The sequence below is a fragment of the Simochromis diagramma genome, unplaced genomic scaffold (assembly GCF_900408965.1).
Source record: "Simochromis diagramma unplaced genomic scaffold, fSimDia1.1 OVJJ01000646.1, whole genome shotgun sequence".
In the NCBI taxonomy this organism is placed as follows: domain Eukaryota; kingdom Metazoa; phylum Chordata; class Actinopteri; order Cichliformes; family Cichlidae; genus Simochromis; species Simochromis diagramma.
The window spans coordinates 7,776,562-7,795,951 of NW_024387279.1; the positions used below are offsets into that span (position 1 = coordinate 7,776,562).

A 19,390-nucleotide genomic window follows, 5' to 3' on the forward strand; every position below is an offset into this window, starting at 1 on the left:
TTATAAAATACACATGTACAGGCTGAGGCAGCATGGGTGAACATACTTGATGAGACCTTACCTCACGGCAGTATTTTAAGTTCAGCTTCCGAATTAACTTTTGGTGTTTCACAATTTTTAACATGACTTCTAACAAGAGAAGTCAGGAAGAAGCAGATGTTCTTCTGTTTTTTAATCACATTTTTCCCAATAGTTTTAATGAGTGCACCCATGAAACCAAGTGAATACATGTCACACACAGCAGCTGGTGTGTTGAAGTGTTGATTGGTAGAGACGCGAGATGGCATATGGATTCATGGTTGTTTCGGTTTATAGAGATATATACATTTTGTGTGTGTGTGTGTGTGTGTGAATCAATACCAGTGTTGGCAGAGCTCTGTTTCTGTTTTCAGCTTGTGCATGTTTAGCTTTGGCTGTTAGCTTTACATTTGTAAACTCTATCTGTGCTGCAGTTGTAACATGAGAGAATTGCAGATGGTGTCTTATATCTCTTTGCAGTATGTTGGATGAAAGCAGTAGATTTATGCTTATAACCAGCCTAACTATATTTTCTTAATTTTCTCTATTAGGGTTTTGAAGCAGTTCAGGCTCGGAACAGATGAGGAATTTTGAGAGGCCAGTAAAGATCCCGTAACACTGAGATTAACAGTAAAATGTTAATACGCCCGGAAACACGTTAATATTAGCCATTTAACTATTATTACTAGCCATATTAGCCACATGCTAAGTTATTATTTAGGTAGCAGTTGTTGGCAGTGGCTAACTATTAAACTATAACATTAGTGAGGAAGCTAGGAAACAAACAGCATAAGTTCTGCCTGTCTTTAAGTCTAATAGAGGCAGTTAACAGGATAACGCAAGTATTTATGTGTATAAAGTTTAATGCTTTTCCTAAATTCCCAGAACGAAGTTGAGAAAAGTCTACTAGCAACTACAATATGTGCTTTACTTTTATATGTGTTGCATGAAAGAACAAGAGTATGATGATGAAATGCGAACTGCATCCAGAAACGGAAACTACTGCACAGCCAGCATCCTAACACAAAGCTAGCCAAAAACTCAGACTGACGTTAAAGGGCCCAGCAGCCTGACCCTGAATATCAACCCTAAATTTCCACCTGTACATGTTTCTACAGTAGGATCACTGTGCCTTTAAAGTTTCTCTCAGCTAGTTCTAATCTTTACTTGGTGTTTTTAGTTTTGCTTACTTACGTAAAAACTAAAAGAAAGCTCGTATGTGTGTCCTCATTAGGATTGGGATTTATGTTGGTGTGTGGGACTGTAGCCAAAAATTTATGTTAACTTGTACTTTTTTATTACAGAGTGCGTCTCAGGTCATTTGTCAGAGTAACATGGAAACAATGTAACAAATTACTTTCTCTGGTGAGTAATTAAGTAATATCCTGTGTCACTTTTATGAAAGCTAATGAGTCAAGTGTGATACATTACTTTTTTGAGTAACCCGACACTCTTGATCAGTACAAAAAATATGGTGCCCAGTCACCAGAAGCATACAAAATTTTGCCTTTTGTCAGGGTTTTTTTTTTTTTTTTTGCACAAACACTTCATATGTGGATATCTTAGAGTTCAGTTACTCTGTCACTGTCATTTACATTATTGTTTGTATTGTTCTAATCTTTATTTTTAAAAAGTGCCTTTTCCCTTTGCTTTTTTCACCTCATGGTATCAGAAAGAGTATCAACTATCAATAATTTTCTGGTCAGTATCAAGTTTAAAAATGTAGTATCATGACAACTCTGTACTAGTTTCTTATCTTAACCAGAATCACAGAAGTCTCAGAAAACGAGTATGTTGTAGTAGATCGTATAAGCACACCATGCCAGAAGTACTTGACCTATTTGGACTTGAGCCTGAGTTACAAATGCATATCCTGTGTCGGCACGTTGATGCAGGTTAAACAAACACCCCGGGTCTGTCTGTGTGGTTTGACCCTCCTCTCCACCTGGGTTTGATGTGGGTCAAATGCTGCCCAGCTTTGGTCACTTTCTGTTGCTGTCTGAAGTGGAAAGAGTCTTAACTTTTAAGTGTCATTTACCAATTGGCTGAAGGAGGACTGAGAGCACGGATGAGGGCAGAGAGAGAAAAAGCGATAAAAAGCTGGAAAGAAAGAGAGAAATTTTGCACACCTTGGTGTTGAAGAGAGAGGGAGGGGTGAAACGAACTTTTTCCTGCATGTAATTCTGTGTCATTTTTAGCCTTAACTGTGAAATGTGAAGCACCTCGCTCCTAGCAAGGATAATTTACAGCTGCTCCGTGAGTGGCTTTAATGCAGATTGAACGAGAGTGAAATAGATCTGTGACACGCACAAGCGTGCTCTCTTGAAAGCAGTATTGAGTGGGTGAATGTTGAGACAGGTCAATGAGATGTGAACTGAGAATGAAAAAGTCAAATGTACAGGCATGATGAATAAGCACAAAAATATATGCTTTCCACCACAGAAAAGGGATGTTTAAGCCGTAAGTGAAGAACAAACAGTACTTTTAGACTAACTATTGTATACTCTCTCTCTTATTTCTGTGCTTAATTTGTGGGCTCGAACTGTCCAGACATGTACAGTGGAACTCATGAGTTGTCAGATTGATTTGCCCTTCAGGGAGCTGTCGTCTTCTCCACTTGATCTGGGTTGGAACGGCACAGCGTGCTTTTAAAGACTCATGTCATTTTCCACAGCACCATCAGCAGACAACACTATTAACCTAACCATCATGTATGCAAGAAGACCGTGGATCGCTAATGTATTCACCTCATCCCAGCACCTTGACTTGGCACCAATTTGTCCCCTATTGAGACACACACACTCGTGCACACATGCACACAGAGACGAAAAGACAAAGAGGGAGACAGGTCCCATGGGTATGTCTGATTGAGCTTTCTCCTGTCTGCCATTCCTCATCCGAGGGAAATCAATAGAGGATCTGGGATTGGAGCTTGAGCTAATTGAGCTCTGCTCTCTCTGTTCTCTTATTGCTGCCAGGAGCATTTTGTCATCACAGCACCTGGTTCACACCACGGGGCCAGGGGGAGCCAGTCAGCGATCAGATAGGGCCTTTGGATGCCACAGGGAGGTGAGCTGCATGTGATTGAGCAACCTTGTGAAGTCAAGCACTCAGAGGAAGGGCATACCAAAGACGCTCTTCATTTATTTTCATTTGCTTCTTTGAAAGCGGCTTTACGTCTGCTCCTTTTCACCTGATGATAAAGGAAGTGGAAATACATTTTTAGTTTTGTAAAGTTTAATCATTTCGACAGTGATTATCACGTTGGGCAGATCCTTGTTAGAACTCTGTATCGTATTGGTCATTGCATCTATCTGCATGTATTTTACATCTCACTATTGGCTACAAAAAACTGAGAGAATAATTAAAAGGCTTCAAACTTAAACCTGTTGTCGTGCCAGTTTAAACCCCGATGCTTTTTCGCCCTGAATATCACAGCGTGAATGCAGCAGTTTTGTTGTGTTTACACACCACACAGGGTTTCAACATAGTCACCCACGATAATGGCTCAAATTAAATGTGGCATGCTGTTGCTAGCCAGTGTTCTCCTCTTCTGAGTGTTGAGTAAATGAAGATTTCTTCCATCCAAACCATCTGCTGTCATCACTCCACCCTTTGCCTCCAGTTCCCATCCTTCCATCTGTCCATGTTCCAAGACTTGAGAGAGTATGACCATCACAGACTTTTCCCTGTGCAGCTCTGAGAGACATTGCTGCAGAAATGTGACTCCCTCATTTCATGCTCCTCTGGCGCGTATGTGTGCACACAGGCGCGGGAGGGGGTGGATTATATGTGGCCACTCGAACACTCAGTCGATGAGATCAATCGTGCTCGGTGAGCCATGTATTGACACCACAAACACTGTACCCTCTCCTGCTCTCATGCTATCAAGGTGGAGGTCGGTGGTGCGCAGGTTAATTTCAGTGAAAGCTGGCGAAAGTTTGACGAGTAAACATGGCAGCTAGCTAGCTCTTTTTGGCTAGAGGTGACCAAAGTGCACCTCATTAACTGCAGTATGAGTCACTGTAAGATGCATCACTCATCACTCAAGGAGATGCATGTACTTTAAAAAGGGCTAACATTTTAATAGCAGCATGTATTTGCTTGAACAAACTCTGAAATTTCATTCAGTTTACATTTTCCAGCTCCTGCAGGCTGCTGTGTTATAGGCTTCTGCAGCTGAACACAATATTATCACACAATATTTTTGTTCAGTTGCATGAATGAGAGCTGAGATTCTGCACTTTAAGCATTTATTCATCATGAAATTGAAACTTGAATATGTTTTGGTACACTGCGAAAAATTGTCCCAGCTTCCAGAAATATGTGAACTTAACTGTCTTTTCTGGTCACGCTGCTTCTTTCTGTGCTGGATTTTCACTGCGGCTGGGGCTGAGGCAGCACCTCCATACACAGCAGACTAAAAATACTGAAACTGCATGAAATGTCAACGCTTAGTTTAAGAATATGTTAGGTTATTTCTTTTGCTGTTGTGATATTTATCTTAACATATTTAATCTGCACCACTTTTTGTGTATGCATGTGGTGTGTTTGCCTGTAGATTTCATTCTTGGGGATTGCGTTTATTCTAACAAGGCCCTAGGCTCTGAATAACTCACATTAACCTTCTGATTTTAGTCAGACTTTGCTCTAAATACCTCCCCTCCCACTGCCCTCTCTGCTGTTGATGCCTCGTGAGCTTTGATAGGGTCACGGGTTAAAACATCATCTCCTTTCCTCTAGCTCCTTTGTGCCATGCACCTCTATAATGTCCTCAGAATGAGCAACATTAAAGGACAACTGTTTTAGCTTCTTTGTCCTTCTTTGAAGTAAATAAAAGTAGGATTGTGCTAATGCTTGCTGTTTCAAAAAGAAAGCCACCCAAATTCTGAAAATCCCAAAGCATTTGCTCTTAAAATGCGGCGTCTTCCCACAGATGCTGTCGCTTCATAAACCGTTCCTGAATAGACTATCTGTTTAGATGTCCTGTCTCTTCTCAGCGCCCCTGCTCGTCATGTTTCAGGTAGTTGCTGCTTTGTATGGCGAGACATGCCGGCAGCAGTACAGCGAGAGATTATTGTCACAGTAATTGGCTTTTCCAGGCCTGATTTGATACGAGCCTCTTGTCTGATCCACACACTTCTTTATTATCAAGCGTAATGGAAAGACGATGAGGCTCCCATAAAACGCTTGGCTCGTCATATCTCCAGAGAAATCGCCTCTCGTGTTTTGTCTCCATGCTCCGGGTCAGGATAGATGGCCTTATATCTGTGTGAAGACTGAAAACCCGTAGAGGCGCACACACTAGCACACACTAGCATTAGGCGTACTGGATCTGCACACATGAGAAGAAAAATGGTCTTTTTCTATACTTCCTGTATTAATTTTAAGGTAAAGTTACATTAAAGGATTGACATGGATAATAGTTTTTGATACCAATACCTAAACAGTTCTGCTATAGGTCTGATTCTTTATCACACGTTTGCTGAGTTTGACTCAAATGGGACTTTAATGTCATTGTTTTGCTTTGTGCAGCTGTCAAATAACACAAAGTTTCTAGGAATATTATTTTAAAGGATAATTTAAACTGTGTTCTGGATTTCCATCCCTGTTTAGAAGTGCTGGTTGGTGCATAAGAGCGAGAGCATCAGGCCTAAACAAAAGCGCACATCACCCTCACCAATGAAATTAAACAAGTGCATGTGAATTAGATCAATAACTGGGTAACCACCAAATGATGATAATGATTGTCAGGCCAATACTGATGCTATTAGTATTTGCTCAGCAGGTGATGCTGTTTTTTTTGTTTTGCTTTTGACTATATTACTCCCTCTTCGATAACTAAAATACTTCATTATTATTGTTGTTGTTGTTGTTTAAAAACAGACTGGTACTCTGCTATCTGGATTTCACAGTGCTGTATGTGAAGTCACTCACAGTTTCATTTCGCTCCATTCTTGTGGCCGGCCCGCCTATCAAAACTCCGATAAGATAAACTCTGACAGATTTCATTTTCTTCAGAGGACAACATTACACTTCTACATGTTTACACAGCAAATTGTTGTGTGCGGTTTTATTAATGTTTAAAATCTCATATATTAAACCCTTAATCGCTATTTTGCTAGTACGCACTGCGGCACATTTCCCTTATCCAGATTTTATTGTCCCTGCGTTCCCCATAAGTGACAGCTGGTTGGAAGAATTTGCTATCAGATTGCATGATCCAGTTCAATTCCTGGTACTCTGTCCAAGCTGACATGACTGTCTGCTGCTGTGGCAGTCTGCCTTGTTCACCAAGCAGCAGAGGCAGTGTTGAACACGGCTCTCCTCCATTATTATCTCAGTCACTATCTGCTACTGCCAGAGGAAGATACAGATGGACAAGAGATTTTCGCAGGGAAAATGGAAAAGTACTGTGAAGGCACGGGAAAAAATGTTTTTATTTCTTTGAGATTGTTTGAAATAAAAATGAATTATTTCAGTTTCATTTCTGTAGTTTGTGTTCGGGGCTCAGCTTTACCATTACCACCTGGTGAAGTCTGCTGGCAGCTAGGGTTTCATTTCTTATACGATGTCACATTCACACATTTTTAAGTGCTGATTCTACATTTTTATAGAATTTCCTCCGTGACTTTGCTGATTCACTCACTGGGTTTTAAAGTACCTCAAGCTGAGCATGTTTGCCATTGCTGTCATAGTGGATGCAAGGAGCAAGGGTTGCAACGGACTGAGACCCAGGCCACTGCATGCTCATACAGCAGGGAGTAGAACAGAAACATACAGTTTTTTACATTTACACCATGAACAGTAGTTACCTGAACAGAGTACTGTACAGTAATTAAAATAAAATGACTGCAAATGATTTGTTGTTACAAGCATACCTCATATTTAAAACGTTAGTCTGTCCAAATACTGTTGAGCCTCTGAAAATGGCACACCACACTGATTGTATTCATAAACTGTTAATGCAGTGTGTTAGTTAAACCCCTTGAATCAGTCTATATTTCAGTCACATCTTGACTGTTTGAAATCCACTGTGCTGGTGTGCAGAGAGAAAACTACAAAAATTGCGTCATTGTCCAAATACTACTCATGGACCTTGCACTGTGTATTTTTGGTTAGCATTAAACGAGAGGGTACAAAGCACTAACATACCTGGTTTTAAATTAATTGAATCAAATGCCATTGAAAAATATAATTATCTGAATCCCAAAGGGATGCACTCGCTATTGATCCACTGATATTTTTTTTTTCATTAGGCTTTTGTTGTGTGCTTGTTTCCTTACCTACAACAGATTGTCATTTTAACAGCCGTATGACACTCATTCTTTGTTTATTTATTGTAGCAAGCATAGTGAGGAGTACTGGGAGAAAATGAGTAAAAGCGAGTCGGCGTGAAAAGAGCAACCAAATGGAAAGTGAGAAAGCGCAAAGGATGAGAAGAAAAGGAGGGAATGCGTATGTAGTGTGTAGAGGGTGGTAAAATGGGTGGAGGAGTGGGGCTGGGAGAGGAGTTCTAGCAGTGATTACATTGTCCATCAGGCCACAGGACGGCCTGCATCAGCCCGCAGGATTGATGTTTGACAGAATAATTAGAAAACTGTCGCAGCCTGTAATCACTGGAGCTCATCTTCCCGAAGAAGACTTCCATTCACTTTGTGCCACACATACACACACACACATACAGGCTAGTGGGAACCATCTGTGGTTGACTGGTATATGGGACAGTGGGTTGATAGAGTGGTAAGATGGGAGTGTTCCTGTTTATTCTTAAGAAAGTGAAAGACTTTATCTGCAGCAGTGGGGACAGGAGGCGAGCGTGGCGCCTCACTCACTGGTTGGCTGACGGCAGGAGTGGGGAATGCGCTGGTGACTTTAAAGGTGCCGCTGGTAGGATTTATGGCATGGCAAAAAATGAATTAAATGGAGTTTTATTACAGTGGGTGGCAGAATGAATGAGATGTGGGACCAAGAAAAAAAACCCTCACTTTGACTATTTCATTCATGGGTGGATGACTGGTTGTGTGAAGCGCTTTGGGGTCCTTAGGGACTAGTAAAGCGCTATACAAATACAGGCCATTTACCATTACTAGTGTGTTTGCTATAGGAGTGACTAGATCTGCAATGCTAGTCAAAGTGGACACAGCGTATTTGCAGTAGCCCATAGTGAATGGTAGGACATGAGTAACCCATCATTACTAAGCTGTGACACACCAGTGAACATGCTTAAGAGTAGTGGATGGTAACTAAAATCTGATCACACCTTAACTGTGTTTCCTTAAAGGTACAGGTTTACTTTTGCCTCTGGCATTTGTTCATAACACCAACAATTAATCCTTACCGAGTATTATAAGCTATAATGAATAAGGCTTATATTTAAATAAACACACCAGTGTGAGATGGAGTAATTACAGTGAACTACACTGAGTCAGTGGAAAGTGTATTGAACAAAGCACTCTCATCACAAGAACAATTTAAGCAGGTGCTCTGGAACTTTCAGTCCTTGCATGTTTTTTTCATTTAAGCCTAAAAGATACATAACAACAGATATTGTAATCTAGTTATTAGATTGTAATAGATTATCTTGAAAGTTTGATATTGCTATTCAAACTCCCAGTTTCAATGCCTGTTGATGGTTTATTTATCAGCAGTATAATATTAAGGCTTTCCTTGATTCAGCTACATGTTGAGTCTGTGACAGCCCTGTTTTGTGATTATTGCACATCAACTAGCATTAGCGCCTCCAGGTAAGAGGTCACAACATTAAACATGTCATTCTTACACTGCTTTTAAACAAGCTTGTGGAGTCTTTCCCAGCTTTGAGTGAGGGGACAGGATACACTCAGGATAAGTTGGCATATTAAAGTTAAGTTAAAACACAACCAACCCCAATATCAAATAGTACAACAACCTCTGTTTCATTATTAGGCCAACACTGCAGGAGGAAAGACAGAATATCAGGTCAGCAAGATAGCCCAAAACATTCAAATGAAAGAACTAGATGTTGGTCTTGAAATGATAGACGAGCGGCACAGTTTCCATATTTAAACAGACAAGTTTATGCAGGATGAACTGGACAGAAGGATTAAAGCAAAGCAACCTACAAGTGGAGCACTTTGCAGAAAGAGTATTGAGATCAACTTTCAACTGTTTTTTTGTTTTGTCTTGTTTGTTTGTTTGTTTGTTTGCCACAAGTATAATTAATTATGAGATTTAAACCTTACAGAGATTTTCAGTAGATGCAGCCATGTCATTGATTTGAAAATTCTGCGCTTCCTCGTTCTTGACTTATTGCATTCACAAACTTGGGTGTCCACACTGTTTTTTGTTTTTAGTTTTTTCATAAAAAATTAAAGCACACAAATAACAAAAATGGCAACACTATTTTTGATCTAATGAAGTGCCAAAAACAAACAATAAATAAATAAATAAATAAATGGATAACTGGTAGTGAGTCTTTTGTGTGCACACAGTCTGTGTCAACACACAGGGGAACACTGAGACTTCAGAACATTTTCACTGTGTTTGTCTCATTCAGCCACATATTTGTTTCAAATAACTTTCAGATTTTTCACATAACAAGCAGCACAGATTTTGTCCCTCATCATTTCAGCTGCAAGCACTTTATAAGGTGAACATTGAAACTGAATAGTAGTCAGACCTAGCTTCATTCTTCAGATCATTCTCCTTCTGCTGGTCTAACAGCACAGGTCACAGCTAGTCTTCTCCAGCATCATTGCTCTAGTTTAGTGTTTCCCAGCCACTGTGCCATGGCACACAGGTGTGAGAAATGATCAGGTGTGCTGTGGAAGATTATCTGGTTCCACCTGATTAGTACTCTAAGCGATCGGGGCGAGTAACGGGCAGAACAATTGTATTCTCTTCCAGTAGAGGGCAGTACAACTACCTGCTCTAATAAGGCATGTAAACATACACAGGCATAACAATACTGCGTGTATAAATATGAATATATAAAGTTGATGACTGTGAAAATAAAATAGATCATTGTAATCAATTTCTTGTTTGCTCCCAAACCTGTGACACATTAGCTTGCACTTGAAGTTCAAAGGTCGCGTTATATGGCCTTCCTGTTATTCACAAGGCCCCCAGACAAGACTTTCATCGATCTGAAATCTACTCTGCATCTTCCTTCTCTCCCCAGGCTTTTATTGGTTTCTCTGATCCCTTTAATACCTGAGCAAACCATTAATGGCTAATTGATATGCTGCACCGTTCTCCTGAACTCCATCAAAGTATGCATGGCAAAATGTCAGCCATAAAGCCATTGGTTGCCCCCACCCCCTCCCCCCTCCCTTCCTCTAAGACACACGAGAAATCCTTTGCATTTGCATATGTGAACAGGCCACATCTCTATTTGATGAGACTTCAGGACATGGGAAATTTTTATGTAAGAGCTCTCAGTGCAGGAGAATAAAAGGCATGAGCTGGGGTTGCTAACATGCCCAATCAGTGTGTGTATCTGTGTCTGGCGTCCTGTAAATTAAACCCTGATTGTGCCCATCTGTTTCGACCAGGTTTGGATGTTCCTGGCAATTTAGCACCCACTTTCCCAGACCTTGTTGCATCCACAGGGGTTGGGAAGGAGAGAAAGCTGGAATAGAGAGCAAATTGGGTCTATTCTATCAATTTCTGAATTACTCATTTAGCTGGGGCTGAGTGCCGTAGAGAAATCGTCATCTCCATTCATTAGCTGCTGTGATTTGGTCATTGACAAGAATGATGAATGAATAAGTGGGTTTGTTGGAAGGAGTTCTGTACTGTATGCAGAGGCTTGCTTTTCATTAAGCTTTTCTCTCGATTTTGGCATTTATAATAGGACATATGAACTTTGACGTCAGTGCAACTACTATACTGTTCTCTCTAAGTATGTTCTAGGGATCTAATATGCCATCCTTTTGGTGCACGTAGCTGATTTCATATAGTAAATTCTCACTCTACACCATATTCACCTGCCCCTTGCTTAATTGGCTGCCCTTCCATTCTCTCACAGCTTATGTACGGTTTGTGCTTATGTATTCTTAGAAAACTTGCGCTGCGTTGGTGTAGTACTTGTAAGATGCGTTAAGGTGAAAATTGTAGTTGCGGTGCCACTTAATTGTGAGGGGGAGGAATGTGAAGTCCTGAATGAACACTAGAGAAGTTCTGTAAAAATCTTTTTCCCTTCCCTGTCAGCTTGTTTAAGAGCAGTTATTCCACTTTAAAAAAGAATTTGTTTCTTTTTTTTCTAACTATGCAGAGTCTTGGAAATTATTACAGCAAAATCAAGCTTACAGTCTTTTAACCTGAAGATTATTCTGTGTTTGGTCTCATTTACAATCACTCTTCTCTCCTGTGCTGTGTGTGTGTGTGTGTGTGTGTGTGTGTGTGTGTGTGTGTGTGTGTGTGTGTGTGTGTGTAAGCGCCACCCAGCTACACAGCAGAGCAGTTAACTACAGGAGTCACTAATAACAGAAGTAACTTATAACCAAAATATGAGAGCCCCTCCAAAATAGTTTTACACTCCATAGATGTTCCTCAAGTCCACCACAATATATCCTCAATATGTAAAATCTATTGATTGAGCAAAAGAAACAAAATCTATGCAGATTTGTAACCTTGCATCTTGTAACAACCCTCGTAATGGTATAGCACCACTAGGGGATGTTGTCCTATTATTGTAGTAGTTGGAGAATCTCCTAGTGTGAGTGCAGCGGCAGCCATCACAGCTGAGCATGCTGCTCTCCGTTCATCTGTTTAGAGAGACCGCACCATTGTAACGGGCTGGCGCCGGCGACTGCCTGGCCACGGCACATGTATGTACGAACAGTGTAGAGCCGTGGAGATGTGGCTTGTATGGTCTTGTTCTGTTAACGCTAAATAAAGGCCTTTGTTCTGTTTAACTGCCTGTCCTCCGAGTTGACGGGCTAACTTCCGCACCAGGATTACCTGTTGAGCATTTTTGAGCATTAGTGTTAACTATTTGTTTACACCAATGTTTACTTAGAAGTCATCTGCTCTGTTACTTTTTTGTTAAGTTGTTTATAGTGGAATGCACTTCACTGAAAGCGAGCAGTCAGGCCTGCTCTGTCGGACACGTAAATGGTGGGGAGGTGACTAAAGATGAGAGTTTGGGCGATGATTTGCCTTGCAAAGCACACCCATCTGCCCTCTCGATGGCTCATTGGCTCCCAAGATCAGGTGCTATCTGAACTGGAATCATTTGGATAATTGACCTTCTGTGTGCATACATTAGAATAAATTAATTCTGATTGGCCGTGCAGCATTAGGAACAAAGCGGGAAATGTTGGCTCTTTTATATTCAACTGCTGGTTTGTTGTACCCAGTCTCTTAGGTGATTATGTATGCCATTCCCCAAACTATTATGCATTTCTTCAGTTTAATAAAATAATTCTTGCTCTGAGCAGAGTAGAGCACAACAGACACACACCAGTATACTCAACTTTTTAAAGCTTCAGCCTGACTTTGCAAAAAAGTATCCATCTACCATATGTCTATGCACTTATGCAAATTTCTATACATATTTCACGAGTAAAGGTCAGTGATGTATACCAATCTGTGTGTCTGGCAAAGAATAAGAATAATATTCCTGCTTTCATCATTTGCGTTCTTGTCTTCCAAGTTGTTGTTTAGTTGTTTTTTTTTTTAAATCTCCAAATGACCTTGCTATTCCAGTGAAAATGGTTACACTGTGTGTGCGCACCAGGCCCGTGTAGCTTTGTATGTGTCGTTGCTGCGTGATGGACAGCCATTAACCCATGTTCAAGGGGTTGAGGAATATTTATGTCTGCCTGTCAGCAGTAGCACGACACCCTCCGGGGATGAATAATATGCCTGCCCTACACTGGCTCCAATTGTTGAGTCTAATTCACACCAAAATGGTTTGTGTGTGCATGTTGGTGCGCCTGCTGATAGGTTTACAGTGTGTACGTGCGCATGTGTCAGTTCGGGGCTCTCTGATACCCTGAGGTGAACAGCGGGAGATGAGTTCTACATCCCTCACTGACATCTGACAAACCTCCCGCTCACCACAGAGGTCGGTCTCTCCTCGCCTTGCGTCATGCATGGCATCTCTGTTGCCTCGTAACTGTTCTTTCCTTTCTCTCTCCCCGTGTAACCTTCAGTGTGCACAAATATATAAAAGGATTTTAATCCTGATTATGTCAACATTAGGATTGGATTGAAAAGGTTGTTCAAAGGTCCCGAAACCTATAGCCTGGAAGAGTTTGCAATTTGTATGGTGACTGTATAGAAAGTGGAACATGGTCTTAGGGCCTTCATAACTAATTATCAAATCCCTTCATTTTACTGTTATTAAATCTCGTGTCTACCATCGTTTCCAAATTCATGTGTTTTTTTCTCCCCCTGAGTGTGACATATTTTCATAGATGGCTCTAAAAGGTCTCCCAAATATTGCTGTTAAAAATGCCTTCTGGATTGCTTTCACTCACCGCAGTAAGCTTTAGGGCCTGTAGTGAATGACTTTTGCTGCCAATGGGATCATTTCTACTCTCAGCCTACATGCAGTGCTGCTCCAGCCTCTGCTGCTGTGAGGTTGTCAAGGTCTAAGAAGAAGAGAAATTTTGTGGAATGAAATAAATACTTATACAGCTGACCCAGAATCAGTCGATACTCTGACACCAATCAATGCAAAAAATTACTATCAGATGAGATACTCGTTTGTAGCAGTATCAGTACTAAAGACACCATTTTTGCCTCCTCCAGCTGACCCACAACTTCACACAACACCTGCAGACTTGCAGGCACACAGCCCCTCCTCTGACATTCATAACACTAAATAACACTTTAAGTTATTCTCAGAGACCAGTAAAGCTCTCGTTTAAACAAGATTGAAGTATTGAATAGTTATCATAAATGTTAACTTGGCCAGGTTAACATTTGTGATACCCACTCAATAGGTGCTAACTGTTACCCAATAACCACAAACCCAGCCTCAGGTCTCAAAATGCCAAGACCTCCAGATCTCAACATCGGTCAACTTAAAAATAGTGTTGTTACTGATGCTTTTGTTTGTATTGTTTCAATTTTTTAAATGATTGTTTTGCCTCTGAGGAATCAAAAGTAATATTGAGTCGTCATTATCGAGCTTGAAATTCTAGTATCATGACGACCCTAGCATGACCTTAGTGCCACTCGGATCAGATTTGTCTGTTCGCTGTGACGATTTGAGTACTCGTCCCTTTAATGTAACACTGGCCCACCGTATGAATTTGTTGAAACACATTCAGAAACTAAGTATGCATTTCTAGTCTAATCAAGCTCCTCTAGCCCAAAACGTGTTCCAGATAAAGTCACGTCTAAACGTGTGAACATTTTAAAACTGTGCTTATGTTTAATGTTCGTTCACATTTTTAAGGTTCTTCAAAATGCTGTCCTGGCTTTTTACAAAAAAATGTGCTTCTTTACAAGGTCTGCTGTGGTGGCTTTTGCACCGGAGATTCTTAAGTGAGACTTTCATCCTTCTCGGTTGTTTAAAAGGATTAACTGGCAGCGTAAAAGAATGTGGAGTAACATGCTTACTGCTCAACTCCTGCTTCATTAGAACTATCCAGTGCTTTCAGAGTATCTTAACCTGTCCTTCATAGCTTTCAACAACAAAGTTTTTCCCCGTCCGCACCTCTAAGCCAGCAACATCAGCTCCCTGCTCCTATCTGCATGACAAAGAGGAAGTATATTTTGTAAAGCTGACCTTCAGAGGCACCTTCTGGGTTTTCATGTACTTGAAGTGCATTTAAAGACAAATACACATAAACTCTGTGACACTATTCATAAAATGTGTACATTATCAAAGTTATAGGTGTTGTTGTGGGAGCAGTTATTCATAATTTTCCCCACTCTATTATACCCATGTACTCAAATAAAATGCTAGAGTTGACTCTGTAACACAGCAGCGTGGATAAGATTAAATACTTTACCAAATACAACTTCACAAACATATTCTGTGCCTAAGGCACTGAAATGTTTGGTCTTAAACTCAAACTGTGTCAAGATGAAAGCTTATTTTTGTGTGTGTGAATCATAATAATGTAAATGACAGCTGAATGAGTTCACAGTGTATTGTTGGGATGTATTTCATAGAAAATACAGTTTTGTTTTGTTTTTTATAACTTTTTGTGTCTGATAAGTTGTGAGAGTCTCTCTTAAATTTGAAATTTGATTTCCATGAATACTAGATATTCATTCTGCTTATAAATCTGAGGGGAGGTGAAAGGGTCACATAATCATTGTGATGGTTTAGTAGCTAAGAATAAGAATAAAGCTTCAGTTACACAGTGACATCTTTTTTTAAAGCTTCTTAAATGTTGGTACAGGTGATAGCCATCACCTAACTGCATCCAGGAAACTCTTGATCTAGCCTTTTTTTTTTTTTTTTTTTTTTTTTTTTTTTGCTTTTTGTCTTCAGAATCCGAATGTATTGGTCAAGTTTGTGTACATGTGCAAGGAATTAGGCTTGAATTTTCTTTGGTCTCAGTAGAAACAGAATAGACAAACAGACAATTGCAACATGACACGAACAACAGCTACATGTGTAGCATATTTATATTTACATATTCAGTCGTGTAAAGTGCAAAAATATTGAAATAAATTATGGAATAATATCTCTTCTTATTGAAGTGATGTTTCCTGGAGCTCGGTGGACACTTGGCCTTTGGTCACTATTACTTATTAACTGACTGTCTCTTAGACAAAAAAGGACATAAGTAGTAAATCCAGAAGTACTTGGATTGTACACAGTTGCACTTGTAGTTTTACAGTATTCCTTGTTCATTGTACAGCCATTTATTAAAACACGTGCAAGCTTACATATAAATACATTATGTAAGGCAAAAGCAAGTTAATATATCAGCAATTGTACAAGTGGAAGCTTTCCAGATGGTATTGCATGGTTGCTGAAAAATTGACGGTGTATTTCTGTTTTCATAAATCCATCGATTTTGACAGGATCACCAACACCACTGGCTGAAATGCAGCCATGAACCAGTGTTTACAGCTAACTGCCTCACACTCACTGTTGTACCTCTCATACCTCAGCCTTTTCTTAATGGCTTCTTTACAGTCACCGTTCAACTCAGACCTTTTCTGATGAGGCTTCATTGAAAAGTAGACGGATCAACTGAATGGCCAGATGCATCTCTCAGGTCTAATAGCTAGCATGTTATTGGTACAAAATTACTATTTTATGCCTGTTTTTTTTTGCTATCTGTCATAGATTCATCTAAAAAAAAAAAATGGGAACAAATTACATGTTCTTGCAACAGGCTTTTAGTAACAAAGTGTCCAAAGATACAATTTCAGATTGGTTCTTTGCTAAATCGTCTGGTGTGTGTAGACAAAACACCGGTTCCCTTGATTTAGATTCGTTTTTTATGCTTGAATGGTTCACAGATTGGTGAAAAACAAAAAACATCCCTCTGAAAATGGTCAGGTACAATATCCAAAGAAAGAATTTGGAGACCTCCATAAAGCCTTGAGAACTTTTAAAAAGTGTAAGACCGTCTGGTTCCTTGGAAGGAGAATATAAAGAAATTAGGGGCCGCTCAAGAGCTTTGCGCAGTACTGTACGTTGATCCAGTCATTTAACCCCAAGAAATGAGATGGTTAATAGTAAGATCTGCTGTGGTGTTCACATTGGTCTGTCTACAGTTAAATGTGTTTGATTCTTATATTTAACAACAGAGAGAGAAAAGAGAGAAAGAATCACATCCTGAATGACAGAGTAGAAAAAGTGGTAAAGACGTGTCACTAGGGATCCCCAAAAGTCCCACAAGAAGAGAAACTTGTCACAAAATGTTAGCAAATCACAAAATGAGTTTCATGAAAAAATGCTTTGCTTGTTTTTTCTACTTTACTGAGGAAAAATCAAAGAAAATCTTTAATTGTAGGGCGGTGGAGCCCCTCTAAAATAATCCTCTCAGTCACGACACATTGCACAGTTTTTGTGTTTGCTTGGCATATTAGACAGTTTTGGTTAATTAGCATTATTTGTGCCTCTCACACCTGTCGAACATGTTTAAACTAATCTTGATGGGAATGCCTGGCAGTGGCTGGATCAGAAGGCAAATGATTACAATCATTAAACTCCACATGCTGTATGATTTTATCTCCCGACTGTCGACACCAACTGGCCCACACTGGAACAGATTTGATCCCACTTGGTCCAATCAGTCATTACATCCAAATCATAGCTATTAGTGGCCCAGAAATTGTAATGTATATTCACCTCCTCCTCTTTTTTTCTTTATTCAGCCAGAGATTTTTGTGTACATACTCATTGCATTACTTTGACAAAACCACAGAGTGCAATGACTGATTCCAGAGCAGTGCAAAAGTTTGTGAGAATAGGATCAGAAGAGCAATGAGGAACAAGATATGTTAAAGGCCGTTTTCAGGATCCATTCTGTGGTCACACAGGTTACGCCAGACCTCAGTTTGGTTTTTTCCTCATTTCCCTCTCCCTTTCTGTACCTACCAATACCTTCACACAAACTGATTTTGGCTGGAAGCAAAGCCATCTTTTCCTTGATTGGTTTCTATTCTTTCGCCTGCAGGAAAAAAAAGGAATCCCAGGGGGCTCTAGGTTGGAGGTGGCTGAGTGCTCATAAAAGACTCTTGGCCAGGACATATGTGAGAAGACTCAAAGATGTGGATGAATCCGTGCAAGACATTTCGATGCATACTCGAGTTAAAGCTCTGAAATAGTGCTCCGTCGCGTTGCTCTCAGGATGATTTGTTTTCAGAAAAGAGAATTGATGCCAATAATAAAAACTATGACTATCTGTTAAACTGCTGTTCAGTAGATGGTTAAAGTTGGGTTAAATACAGTCACTCTGAAAGCATGTAATCATTGTACAGCTTTTAAATTGGCACAGAAACAGGAACATAAAGGAGTATGTGTAGTTAGTAAACTTAGTTTAGTGATTACATCCTTATGTCCTCCAGATGTAACCCCATCAATCAGACAGGTATCCAGCTGCCTGTTGCGGTAGGTTTTTACCATCAGCTGAAACTTCAGACGCCACTGTCTGTCAAAAGGTGTCTCTGCCAGTGACATGGCCAATCTTTGACATAATGCTCAGTCTGTCTCTCTGCAGTCCCAAGAAGGGGCTGTCATGCTTCAGCAGGCCGGATAATTATTTCCCTCTTATCCCTCCTTGCCAGGGCCAATCCTAGCCTTCAATAGAAGTCAGGGCCTGCACCACTTCCCATCAGTTCTTTCTGTCTCTTTTCTTCTCCATCTCCCTTCTTCCATCTGTTTCACTTCACCTCACTCTCTGACTTTAAGACCTTCTTTTTTCCTCAGTCTGTCTTTATGTCATTCTCTCTTTCCTGTTCTGTATCGTCTCTAAGAATAGATTTGCATGGTAAAATAGATACTCCGTTTGACAGAATCAGTGGTCATAATGGCAAATGTTCCATAAAATTGCCGTGTGGGGTGTTTGATTCTGTGAAGTGGTCATTTAATGCAAAGCTTGTAGAAGAGTTGGGTTTCCCAGAGATGACAGTGTTACATGATGGAGCTCCTTGATTTTTAAAAATGCTGAATTTAATTCAGTAGGTGCTGTCAGGAGTTTGGATGCTCATTACTCCTCTTGGCGTTGTTCACTGGACCACTCACTGAATGAATGAAACACTCTGATAGCATCAAGAGGGAAATACATAGCATTATTCGGATGTATTGAATGAATGAATTCCTAGTTTTTGGACCTTTTTATCAGCATTTTAGAACCCAGCTGCTGAACCTGGACCTTTCAGATGTTTTTCTTTAAACGTCAAAATAAAGTAAATGACCCTGCTGCCATTTGTGAGATTAGGCTCTAATATGGAATTTATAAGCAATTTACCCATCTCAGTATCTCAAACAAGGCTAAAAAGAAGGAAAAGAAAGCATGCTAGAATACTGTGAACAGGCTCAAGTCACTCCTCATTTCTTTATATTTTGCATCCAAGTAGCCGGTCTTTCTTTCCATTTTTAAAGTGCTCTTCTGCAGTACTTTTAAAGTTTTTCCCAACTCAACTTGCTGATACAGTATGACTCAATCAATGACAATTGCAAGCATATTTGGGGGAGAGCAAAGTAATCCAGATGCATAAAGAGATTGCTTGGGTTTACGGTCAGTGAGGAAAACCTCCTCCAGGCTCCAGGAACCAAGTTTTCTTTTTTATAGGCATGGTGAAAAGCATCTTATTCCATTCTTTGAAATGGATGATGACTTTGTTGATTGTGCTGATGGTGAAGGTCTTTTGAGTGCAATGGTTGTGAGTACAGTGCAGACAAGTGAAGGCTGTTCATTAACGAATCAAATGTAAATGTGTCGTACTGCATAATGGCAAA

General features: G+C 40.1%; 1 protein-coding gene and 1 long non-coding RNA gene across 2 annotated transcripts in view; both read left to right on the forward strand.

Annotated features, from left to right (window-relative positions):
• The window catches only part of suclg2 (succinate-CoA ligase GDP-forming subunit beta), a 100,057-nt gene that overhangs the window by 61,346 nt on the left and 19,321 nt on the right, over positions 1-19,390 (forward strand). The window lies entirely within an intron of this gene.
• Positions 1,390-12,504, forward strand: LOC120715805. The gene is made up of 2 exons (XR_005691738.1): positions 1,390-2,875; positions 2,997-12,504. It is a non-coding gene; the product is annotated as an uncharacterized LOC120715805 (long non-coding RNA).